General features: G+C 42.3%; 1 long non-coding RNA gene across 2 annotated transcripts in view; it reads right to left on the bottom strand.

Annotated features, from left to right (window-relative positions):
* The window catches only part of LOC133251004 (uncharacterized), a 250,186-nt gene that overhangs the window by 28,310 nt on the left and 208,609 nt on the right, over positions 1-13,267 (bottom strand). The window lies entirely within an intron of this gene.

The following is a 13,267-nucleotide window of genomic DNA, read 5'->3' as shown; positions in this document are numbered from 1 at the left end:
GCATTAGGTTTGTAAACAACCCCCGTATTTAATATGGCCCTGACCAGAGCACAGTATGGACTACTGAAGGGCTCCGTCCAGGCAACCACTCTGCAGCCACCTTCTGAACTATGACCACCTACTGGGTATGGGAGAGAGATGGGTGCTGAACAATCTGTAGGAGCACCTTATGCAGTGCAGCAGGGCCATCAACCCTGGAGCCCGCTTCATGACAACAGCCATGTATCACCCTGGAAAGCCATTTTCCCAGGATCTGTCTGTGATCAGGGGCTTCCCAGGTGGCTCAATGGTAAAGAATCTACATGCCAATGCAGAAGACATGGATTTGATCCCTGGGTCGGGAAGATCCCCTGGAGATGGAAATGGCAACCCACTCTAGTATTCTTGCCCAGGAAATCCCATGGACAGAGGAGCATGGTGGGCTACAGTCTATGGGATCACAAAAGAGTTGGACATGACTCAGCAACTAAACAACAACATCAGTGATCAGAGCAGCCAGGGCCTGCCCTCAAACATGTACTTCCAGGCCCATAACCAGATCAGCATGATCAGTGCCTGCCCCAGCCACATGCCCTCCATGAACAGTCCCCATTGCCTCCAACCTGGGCATGCCACCCACGCTGCCACTGGGATATTTTGGACAAGCTAACAGGCCATCCACAGGTGGGGCACCCCAGAAGGCAAGACTGGTCAAGGTGGGGGTCTAGAAGAACAGCTTTGGGCCTTCCTGGGCCAACCAGAGGATACTTCTCAACAGCCAGGCCAGCCAGAATGTGCCGTCAAAGCTGTCTCACGGGGTGTCCCAAGGACAGGCTGTATCTCCGACAGCCAGTTCTCCCAGAGGGGCCAGCCCCACCTCTCCCAGCCCCAGTTGTCACTGGACAGTTGTCTTGGTGACTTGGTGCTGTCACAAGACTCCATGTCCCAGGGGCAGCAAGCATAACAACTTAGCACAGTGATGGAGCTGCCCCAGCACTACAGAGTCAGTTCAGTGCAGTTCAGTCGCTCAGTCGTGTCCCACTCTTTGCGACCCCATGAACCACAGCACACCAGGCCTCCCTGTCCATCACCAACTCCCGGAGTCCACCCAAACCCAAGTCCACTGAGTCGGTGATGCCATCCAACCATCTCATCTTCTGTCGTCCCCTTCTCCTCCTGCCCTCAATCTTTCCCAGCATCAGAGTCTTTTCCAATGAATCAGCTCTTCGCATCAGGTGGCCCAAGTATTGGAGTTTCAGGTTCAACATCAGTCATTCCAATGAACACCGAGGACTGATCTCCTTTAGGATGGACTGGTTGGATCTCCTTGAAGTCCAAGGGACTCTTAAGAATCTTCTCCATCACCACAGTTCAAAAGCTTCAGTTCTGTGCTCAGCTTTCTTTATAGTTCACATCCATACATGACCACTGGAAAAACCATAGCCTTGACTAGATGGACCTTTGTTGACAAAGTGATGTCTCTGCTTTTTAATATGCTGTCTAGGTTGGTTATAACTTTCCTTCCAAGGAGTAAGCGTCTTTTAATTCCATGGCTGCAATCACCATCTGCAGTGATTTTGGAGCCCAGAAAAATAAAGTCAGCCACTGTTTCCACTGTTTTCCCATCTATTTGCCATAAAGTGATGGGACCGGATGCCATGATCTTCGTTTTCTGAGTGTTGAGCTAGAGTGGCCCCCTCCATTAGCATCTTATGCTGGGTTGAAAAAGTAAAAGCAAAAATAAATGGATACCTGTTGTCACTGCTAAAACTGAAGCATGATTTTGAGCAGGAGGAGAGGGAGACAGACACACAGAGGAAAGATGATACAAAGGCATCCTGGGAAAAGACATCCATGTGACTGGAGTGATGCATCTACAAGTCAAGGAATGCCAGAGGTGACTGGCAAACATCAAAAGTTAGAAGAAGCAAGGAACGATTCTGTCCCAGAGCCATCAAAGAGAGCATGGCTCTACCAGTGCCTTGATTTCAGAATTCTAGTCTCCAAAATTGAGACATAATAAATTTCTCTTGTCTTAAGCCAGTCAATTTTTGTTACTTTTTGAATGGACACCCTAGGAAATCAATACAAATACTAGTATGATTAACAACATAAATAAATCTCAGAAGTTTTGCTATGTAAAAAAGTCTTATATAAATGATACTGTATGACTCACTTTATATGAAGTTCAAGAATAGGCAAAACTAACATGGTAGGAAAACTTCAGAAGAGTGTTTGTTTATGGGTGTGGAAGTTGGGATTGGCTGGGAAGAAGCATTAAGAAACTTTCTAGGGTGATGACTATGTTCTATCTTGGTAGAGGATTGGGTACATAAGTGTTCACATTTATCAAAACTCAGCTATTGAATATTCAAGATTTGTGCGTTCGATTATATATAAATTCCACCTGAAACAAAATTAAAACTGCTATAAACAATTACTGAACTCTAGCTAGTGTTATTCACATGCTGAGATATTTAGAAGGAAGTGTAGAGAGGTCTGAGCGACTTCACTTTCACTTTTTACTTCCATGCATTGGAGAAGGAAATGGCAACCCACTCCAGTGTTCTTGCCTGGAGAATCCCAGGGGCGGGGGAGCCTGGTGGGCTGCCGTCTGTGGGGTTGCATAGAGTCAGAAACGACTGAAGTAACTTAGCTAGCAACAGCAGTAGAGAAGTCTGCATTTTAATTTGAAATGCATTAAAGTTTTAAATGGATTGATGAATGTATAGACAGATGGTTAGGTAGATAGGTGATAATGCAGGTATAATATAATATTAGTGGAAAATCCCAAGGACGGGGGAGCCTGGAGGGCTGCCGTCTATGGGGTCACACAGAATCGGACACGACTGAAGCGACTTAGCAGCAGCAGCAGCAGTGGCAGAAGATTATGAACTCCTTATTGCCAAATTCAGACTTAAATTGAAGAAAGTAGGGAAAACCACTAGACCATTCAGGTATGACCTAAATCAAATCCCTTATGATTATACAGTGGAAGTGAGAAATAGATTTAAGGGACTAGATCTGATAGACAGAGTGCCTGATGAACTATGGATGGAGGTTCCTGACATTGTACAGGAGACAGGGATCAAGACCATCGCCATGGAAAACAAATTTAAAAAAGCAAAATGGCTGTCTGTGGAGGCCTTACAAATAGCTGTGAAAAGAGAGAAGCAAAAAGGAAAGGAGAAAAGAAAAGATATAAGCATCTGAATGCAGAGTTCCAAAGAATAGCAAGGAGAGATAAGAAAGCCTTCCTCAGTGATCAGTGCAAAGAAATAGAGGAAAACAACAGAATGGGAAAGACTAGAGGTCTCTTCAAGAAAATTAGAGATACCAAGGGAACATTCCATGCAAAGATGGATTCGATAAAGGACAGAAATGGTATGGACGTAACAGAAGCAAAAGATATTAAGAAGAGATGGCAAGAATACACAGAAGAACTGTACAAAAAAGATCTTCATGACCCAGATAATCAATGATGGTGTGATCACTGACCTAGAGCCAGACATCCTGGAATGTGAAGTCAAGTGGGCCTTAGAATGCATCACTACAAACAAAGCTAGTGGAGGTGATAGAATTCCAGTTGAGCTATTCCAAATCCTGAAAGATGATGCTGTGAAAGTGCTGCACTCAATATGCCAGCAAATTTGGAAAACTCAGCAGTGGCCACAGGACTGGAAAAGGTCAGTTTTCATTCCAATCTCAAAGAAAGGCAATGCCAAAGAATGCTCAAACTACCAAAAAATTGCACTCATCTCACACACTAGTAAAGTAATGCTCAAAATTCTCCAAGCCACGCTTCAGCAATATGTGAACCGTGAACTTCCAGATGTTCAAGCTGGTTTTAGAAAAGGCAGAGGAACCAGAGATCAAATTGCCAACACCCAGTGGATCACGGAAAAAGCAAGAGAGTTCCAGAAAAACATCTATTTCTGCTTTATTGACTATGCCAAAGCCTTTGACTGTGTGGATCACAATAAACTGTGGAAAATTCTGAAAGAGATGGGAATCCCAGACCACCTGACCTGCCTCTTGAGAAACCTATATGCAGGTCAGGAAGCAACAGTTAGAACTGGACATGGCACAACAGCCTGGTTCCAAATAAGAAAAGGAGTACGTCAAGGCTGTATATTGTCACCCTGCTTATTTAACTTCTGTGCAGAGTACATCATGAGAAATGCTGGGCTGGAAGAAGTACAAGCTGGAATCAAGATTGCTAGGAGAAATATCAATAACCTCAGATATGCAGATGACATCACCCTTATGGCAGAAAGTGAAGAGGAACTAAAAAGCCTCTTGATAAAAGTGAAAGAGGAGAGTGAAAAAGTTGGCTTAAAGCTCAACAACTAAGATCATGGCATCTGGTTCCATAACTTCATGGGAAATAGATGGGGAAACAGTGGAAACAGTGTCAGACTTTATTTTTTGGGGCTCCAAAATCACTGCAGATGGTGATTGCAGCCATGAAATTAAAAGACGCTTACTCCTTGGAAGGAAAGTTATAACCAGCCTAGACAACATATTAAAAAGCAGAGACATTACTTTGCCAACAAAGATCTGTCTAGTCAAGGCTATGGCTTTTCCAGTGGTCATGTATGGATGTGAGAGTTGGACTGTGAAGAAAGCTGAGCCCCGAAGAATTGATGCTTTTGAACTGTGGTGTTGGAGAAGATTCTTGAGAATCCCTTGGACTGCAAGGGGATCCAATCAGTCCATTCTAAAGGAAATCAGTCCTGGATGTTCATTGGAAGGACTGATGCTAAAGCTGAAACTCCAATACTTTGGCCACCTCATGTGAAGAGTTGACTCATTGGAAAAGACTCTGATGCTGGGAGGGATTGGGGGCAGGAGGAGAAGGGAACAACAGAGGATTAGATGGCTGGATGGCATCACCAACTCTATGGACATGAGTTTGAATAAACTCCGGGAGTTGGTGATGGACAGGGAGGCCTGGTGTGCTGCGATTCATAGGGTCACAAAGAGTCGGACACAACTGAGCTACTGAACTGAACTGAATGGCAGAATCTAGTTGGTGAACACATGGCTGTTCTATGTAAAATTCTTTCAACTCTTCTGTAGTTAGAATAGTTTTATAAGAAAATGTTACAGAAAAAGAATGTAATAAAGGTGTTAACCAGAAAATTAGACATAGCTAGAGAGAGGTTTAGTCAGGCTCGAGTATAGAATTTAAAAAAGAATGAAAAATACAGAAAGAAGCATAAGTGATACCAGTCTCAGGGATAAAGACTTCAATAGGTATAACTGGAGTTCTAAAAGCAAATAAAAAAAAAGAATTGGGTAGATGCAAATTTTAAAAAGATAGTTTTTGAGAATTTTTCAAAGCAGATGAAAGACTTCAAGCCACATATTCAGTTAATACAGTGAACTGCAAATGTTTCTTTTAAATGCACAGGAAAACAAAACTAGGTGTATCTAGTTTAACTGTTGAAAAACAAAGACAAAAACCCTTTAAATCATTCAGAGGAGCAACAAAGACAGAGAACTTACTTCTCAATGGAATCCTGTCTTTAAAGTGAGGCACATGGATAGAGCTGGCATTTATTAGGCTCATATTATATACCAGGTTCTGGGCAAAACTCTTTACAAACATTGTCCCATTACATCCTCACACTCTCCCAATGAACTAGCATTAAGAACCCCACTTTAATAAAAAAGAAATTGAGGGTGGAAAAGTCAATTATTTGCATAAGGTCAGATGGTTAACCAGTGGTAAAGATTTCAATTTAATTGTGACAGACTTCAAACTTTCATCTTAAAAATTATGCTTCCTCCTGTATTATAAGTGTTCTGCTTCTTTCCTCCACTTTTGTGCATCTGCCAAGGCTCTAGGTCTCAGCATTCCCTGATTTGGAAATCCCTCTGCCAAGCTTTGTAGTCATTATGAAAATATGCTTGGGGTTGATATTGAAAATGGAGAAAGAGAGTCTGAATTACAAGTTACAATAGTATCTAATATTGGATAACAAGGATACAGATCATGTTATAGTATGATACTGGAACACTGACTGTAGAGAGAATACATTTAATTGGCACCTTTTCTTTGAATGCAGTATATCTAGTCTCCATTTTGACACTGTAGATGACTGAAATGCTACCTTGAGTCTTATTAGCACTGTATTGTAAAGTGTATATTATTAGAGAAAATTGACAAGGTGAGGAGCTGTCAGCTTTAGCTAAGAGAATATCCTATTTTAATAAATATTATTTCATAAGGAAATGTGCTGATGACAGCTTATTTCAGTGGAAATTGTTGATGCATAACCTTTTTGCTAGACAACATTATATCAGTAGTTACTATACCTAAAAAATTATGCTAGATGCTAGAAATGTGTTTGCAAGAATAATTTTTATGAAATAAGTACATAAGCAAAATTATTTTGATATATTGTATTAGCATATACATATTATAGGAGATTTTATGGGATATATTTTTATGACAAAATAATAATATCCCAATGATATTTTATATATTTTTCTTTACATCTATAAGTTGTAAGACTATGTCTTCAGAATAAATTTACATGTGTAGATGAATGCACAAATGTATGTGTATATATATATATACTGGTATAGACTTCCCTGGTAGCTCAAACGGTAAAGAATCTGCCTATAATGCAGGAGACCCAGGTTCAGTCTCTGGGTTGGGAAAATCCCCTGAAGAAGGGAATGGCAATCCACTCCAGTATTCTTGTCTGGAGAATTCCATGGACAGAGGAGCCTGGTGGGCTACAGTCCGTGGGGTTGCAAAGAGTCAGACAAACTGCAACTAACACTTTCACACTTTTCATATAGTGATATGCATGCAGTTTAAAAAATTTCAAAGTCATTACTTATATATCACATAAGTTACAAGCAATCTGACATGGAAGCATGGATCCTCCACTGATTATCAGAATTAGCAGAGCTAAATTTAAGTCCTGGTTCTATGACTTTTATTTTGTAGTCTTGGCAAAGTCTTTTAATCTCTTATTTAAGATGACTTTCAGTTCAGTTCAGTTCAGTCACTCAATCCTGTCCGACTCTTTGCGACCCCATGAATCGCAGCACTCTAGGCTTCCCTGTCCATCACCAACTCCCGGAGTTTATTCAAACTCATGTCCATAGAGTTGGTGATGCCATCCAGCCATCTCATCCTCTGTCATCCCCTTTTCCTTCTTCCCCCAATCCCTCCCAGCATCAGAGTCTTTTCCAATGAGTCAACTCTTCCCATGAGGTGGCCAAAGTATTGGAGTTTCAGCTTTAGCATCAGTCCTTCCAAAGAAATCCCAGGGCTGATCTCTTTCAGAATGGACTGGTTGGATCTCCTTGCAGTCCAAGGGACTCTCAAGAGTCTTCTCCAACACCACAGTTCAAAAGCATCAATTCTTCGGGGCTCAGCCTTCTTCACAGTCCAACTCTCACATCCATAAATGACCACTGGAAAAACCATAGCCTTGACTAGACGGACCTTTGTTGGCAAAGTAACGTCTCTGCTTTGGAATATGCTATCTAGGTTGGTCATAACTTTCCTTCCAAGGAGTAAGCATCTTTTAATTTCATGGCTGCAGTCACCATCTGCAGTGATTTTGGAGCCCCCAAAAATAAAGTCTGACACTGTTTCCACTGTTTCCCCATCTATTTCCCATGAAGTGACAGGACCAGATGCCATGATCTTCGTTTTCTGAATGTTGAGCTTTAAGCCAACTTTTCACTCTCCACTTTCACTTTAATCAAGAGGCTCTTTAGTTCCTCTTCACTTTCTGCCATAAGGGTGGTGTCATGTGCATATCTGAGGTTATTCATATTTCTCCCTGCAATCTTGATTCCAGCTTGTGTTTCTTCCAGTCCAGCGTTCCTCATTATGTACTCTGCATATAAGTTAAATAAGCAGGGTGACAATATACAGCCTTGATGTATTCCTGCTGCTGCTGCTGCTGCTGCTAAGTCGCTTCAGTCGTGTCCGACTCTGTGCGACTCCATAGACGGCAGCCCACCGTCCCTGGGATTCTCCAGGCAAGAACACTGGAGTGGGTTGCCATTTCCTTCTCCAATGCATGAAAGTGAAAAGTGAAAGTGAAGTCGCTCAGTCGTGTCCGACTCTTCGAGACCGCATGGACTGCAGCCTACCAGGCTCCTCCGTCCATGGGATTTTCCAGGCAAAAGTACTCTGTTAAAATGGAGAAAATAATATTTGCCCTCCATACTTCACAGAGTTGTTAAGAAGCTTTTAAAAGAGATAATGCTTATGAAAGAAATATATTGCAAAAAGATATACTTAGGAATACAATTATATATTATTATGTTATATATAAGATATTAAATATAATGGCATATGTAAATATAAGTATCATGTTGTAGCCTGAATTATTCTAGGAGTCCCCAACTTATGACTTCAAATAAGGTCATGTTAACAAGAATAATGTAAGTTCTCTGCTCCATTGCCCACTAGCTGTGGAAGTCACCTTAAAATACGACCCAGCTTTTTCTAGGAGAGTGAGGGGGAGTGGAGTTTTAGGGGATCATCTCATGTTCCTTGCTCTCTGGCTCACTAATACTTTCACGAAGCCAGTGGAGGCGCTCTTGCAGACATTTTGAAGCCCACCCACCCACGACAGGAGCCTCTGTGCTTCAGCACCATCCTCCAGGATACACAAAGCGGCCAGTGTCTAGAGAGCCAGAGAGGGACTGTGTCCCCATTTTACACACAGAGAGAATGAATGCCTGTCCCAGGGGCACAACTTCCAAGTCACTCTTCGTTATACTGGCCACAAGTTGTTTCTAGTACCCTCTCTTTCCTTCTGCAGGACTTGGTCAGGAATCCAGGCTTACAACAATAAAGTCTCAGGCAGGCAATACTGTTGTTGTGGTTTTTTTTTTCCCCATTCTTTCCGGCCTCTCCCTTTGCTTTCTCCCTGTATATGCAAACCCTTGTCTCATTTATCTGTAACCAAAAGGTATGTTTTAAATGGCATGCTCTCTGGCATATTGCACCAGTTTCACACACTTGCCAGAAACATCTGAAATCCAGGTGGGAGCACGTAGTGTTCCAGCCACTCATTTCTGTGCAACACACTGCTCCAAAATATAGCGACCTAGAACAATGTTGATGTTTTGCTCATCACTGTTCTTTAGGTCATTTTGCTGACGTCAACAGAGCTGACTAGGAGCTAGGCTCAGCAGAGGCACTGGGATGATGGGCCCCTCTTTCTTCATAGTCACTTGTCATTTAGTAGTCTAGACTAGGGTTTGTTTAATAGCAGCATACCAAATGAACAAACACAGAAGCTGCCAGGCCTCTTAAAAATCCAACTTCTCAAATACACCACACCACTTCCATAGCATTCTACTGATCAAAGTATGTCACAAGGCCAGCTCAGATTCAAGGAAAACTGGGCTGCACTTCTTCAAGGAAGAGGTATCCAAACAGAGAGATGGTAAGAATTGTCAGAGAGTCATCTTTGAAGACAAACAACTATTGTTCAGTCTCTGGCCACAACAATGCAGATCCTTTGCATGTGCAAAATATCCCCCTCCCAAGACCCCAAAAGTCTCATTCAGTTATAATATTAGCTCTAAGTCCAGGATTTCATCATTAAATATAGTCCAGGTAGAGACAAGCCTCCACAGATTAGAGAGTCGGATGCAGTTGCCCAGGTGTGGCTCTTCTTCAGTTATGAACTAAAATGGTAAGTTATCTGCACTCCCTACCTCATCCCCACACATACATCCAAAATGCAATAGTGAGAGAGGGATATGATAACTATGAGAGACTCCTGTTCAAGAAAGAGGAAAATGGAAGGTTCACAAAGCCACTGATCCATAGCAATTCTGAAATCTGGTCCAGTACATATTCTCAGGGCCTTATTCTGGAAACAGTGAATGTTACTTGATTAGGAACAGGCTCTACCCTCTGGGAATAATTTCCTAATTCATTGTTCTCTCGACTCGTGTCTTGTGCACTGCGGTCTTAGCGTGGCCCTCTAAGTCATTACTTGGTCTCAACACACAAAAAAATAGCCATCATTTCACATTTAGTGTACCATTTTCATTTTCTAATAATGTACTCTTAATGCCAACAGCTGACTAGGACTTATTAAAAGTTCAAAATGAGGTGTGTGACCTTTCCATTTGTATAAATATGTTCAACTATGTATGTGAAAATGCTTAGGTCATTTGTATAAATTCATCAGTATAATTACATTGACTATAATGAATACATAGATAATCTATATAATTTTTACACTAAATTGAGCTGTTGTCCAGTGAACTAAGCTGTGAAGAAATATTTCTTGTGACCTGAGAAATGCTATATTATTTTATGTCTCTTAAATGTGTTCTTTACTTAGTTCTAGTAAAGGGAAGGAGTCTATGACGCTATGCAGAGGCAAAAGCAGAGCTAAGTAGTATCACTGACTTCCATCCTATGCGAAGAGCTGACTCATTGGAAAAGACCCTAATGCTGGGAAAGATTGAGGGCAAAAGGAGAAGGGAGCAGTAGAGGATGAGATGGTCAGATATCATCACCAACTGAATGGACATAAATTTGAACAAACTCTGAAAGACAGTGAAAGAGAGGGAAGCCTGGCATGCTGTGGTCCATGGGTCACAAAGAGTTGGACAAAATTGGGCTTCCCAAGTGGCTCAGACGATAAAGCACCCACCTGCAATGCAGGAGACCCGGGTTCGATCCCTGGCTTGAGAAGATCCCCTAGAGAAGGAAATGGCAACCCACTCCAGTATTCTTGCCTGGAGAATCCCATGGACAGAGGACCCTGATAGGCTACAGTCCAGGGGTCGCAAAGAGGTGGACACAACTGAGCGACTGAATGGAACTGAACTGATGCCATACTTGAGATTGTTCATTTTTAATATGATCTATGTTTTCCATTTTACACCTATCTCTGTAGAGATCTATGCCTAGATCTATATAGGGATCAGATCAGATCAGTCACTCAGTCATGTCCGACTCTTTGTGACCCCATGAATCACAGCACGCCAGGCCTCCCTGTCCATCACCAACTCCAAGAGTTCACTCAGACTCACGTCCATCGAGTCAGTGATGCCATCCAGCCATCTCATCCTCTGTCGTCCCCTTCTCCTCTTGCCCCCAATCCCTCCCAGCATCAGAGTCTTTTCCAATGAGTCAACTCTTCCCATGAGGTGGCCAAAGTACTGGAGTTTCAGCTTTAGCATCATTCCTTCCAAAGAAATCCCAGGGCTGATCTCTTTCAGAATAGACTGGTTGGATCTCCTTGCAGTCCAAGGGACTCTCAAGAGTCTTCTCCAACACCACAGTTCAAAAGCATCAATTCTTCGGCGCTCAGCCTTCTTCATAGTCCAACTCTCACATCCATACATGACCACAGGAAAAACCATAGCCTTGACTAGACAAACCTTTGTTGGCAAAGTAATGTCTCTGTTTTTGAATATGCTATCTAGGTTGATCATAACTTTCCTTCCAAGGAGTAAGCGTCTTTTAATTTCATGGCTGCAATCACCATCTGCAGTGATTTTGGAGCCCCAAAAAATAAACTCTGACACTGTTTCCACTGTTTCCCCATCTATTTCCCATGAAGTGATGGGACCGGATGCCATGATCTTCGCTTTCTGAATGTTGAGCTTTAAGCCAACTTTTTCACTCTCCTCTTTCACTTTCATCAAGAGGCTTTTGAGTTCCTCTTCACTTTCTGCCATAAGGGTGGTGTCATCTGCATATCTGAGGTTATTGATATTTCTCCCAGCAATCTTGATTCCAGCTTGTGTTTCTTCTAGTCCAGCATTTCTCATGATGTACTCTGTATATAAGTTAAATAAGCAGGGTGACAATATACAACCTTGACATACTCCTTTTCCTATTTGGAACCAGTCTGTTGTTCCATGTCCAGTTCTAACTGTTGCCTCCTGACCTGCATACAAATTTCTCAAGAGGCAGGTCAGGTGGTCTGGTATTCCCATCTCTTTCAGAATTTTCCACAGTTTATTGTGATCCACACAGTCAAAGGCTTTGGCATAGTCAATAAAGCAGAAATAGATGTTTTTCTGCAACTCTCTTGCTTTTTCCACGATCCAGCGGATGTTGGCAATTTGATCTCTGGTTCCACTGCCTTTTCTAAAACTATCTTGAACATCAGAAGTTCACGGTTCATGTATTGCTGAAGCCTGGCTTGGAGAATTTTGAGCATTACTTTACTAGCGTGTGAGATGCGTGCAATTGTGCGGTAGTTTGAGCATTCTTTGGCATTGCCTTTCTTTGGGATTGGAATGAAAACTGACCTTTTCCAGTCCTGTGGCCACTGCTGAGTTTTCCAAATTTGCTGGCATAATGAGTGCAGCCCTTTCACAGCATCATCTTTCAGGATTTGAAATAGCTCAACTGGAATTCCATCACCTCCACCAGCTTTGTTCATAGTGATGCTTTCTAAGGCCCACTTGACTTCACATTCCAGGATGTCTGGCTCTAGGTCAGTGATCACACCATCGTGATTATCTGGGTCGTGAAGCTCTTTTTTGTACAGTTCTTCTGTGTATTCTTGCCACCTCTTCTTAATATCTTCTGCTTCTGTTAGGTCCATACCATTTCTGTCCTTTATCAAGCCCATCTTTGCATGACATGTTCCTTTGGTATCTCTGATTTTCTTAAAGAGATCTCTAGTCTTTCCCATTCTGTTGTTTTCCTCTATTTCTTTGCATTGATTGCTGAAGAAGGCTTTCTTATCTCTTCTTGCTATTCTTTGGAACTCTGCATTCAGATGTTTATATGTTTCCTTTTCTCCTTTGCTTTTCACTTCTCTTCTTTTCACAGCTATTTGTAAGGCCTCCCCAGACAGCCATTTTGCTTTTTTGCATTTCTTTTCCATGGGGATGGTCTTGATCCTTGTCTCGTGTACAATGTCACGAACCTCGTTCCATAGTTCATCAGGCACTCTATCTATCAGATCTAGGCCCTTAAATATATTTTTAGATGTATAGTATTTATTCCAGACACTGTACTGGAAACTCCCATGGGCAGAGGAGCCTGGTAGGCTGCAGTCCATAGGGTCGCGAAGAGTCAGACAGGACTGAGCGACTTCACTTTCACTTTTCACTTTCCTGCATTGGAGAAGGCAATGGCAACCCACTCCAGTGTTCTTGCCTGGAGAATCCCAGGGATGGGAGAGCTTGGTGGGCTGCCATCTATGGGGTCGCACAAAGTCGGACACAACTGAAGCGACTTAGCAGCAGCAGCAGCAGTACTAGGCATGTTATACTACTTTTTAACTTAATCCTTGCAGTACCCCTTCAACAT

This window comes from Bos javanicus, chromosome 7, assembly GCF_032452875.1.
Source record: "Bos javanicus breed banteng chromosome 7, ARS-OSU_banteng_1.0, whole genome shotgun sequence".
Taxonomy (NCBI): Eukaryota; Metazoa; Chordata; class Mammalia; order Artiodactyla; family Bovidae; genus Bos; species Bos javanicus.
This window is presented reverse-complemented; position numbering and strand designations above follow the sequence as displayed.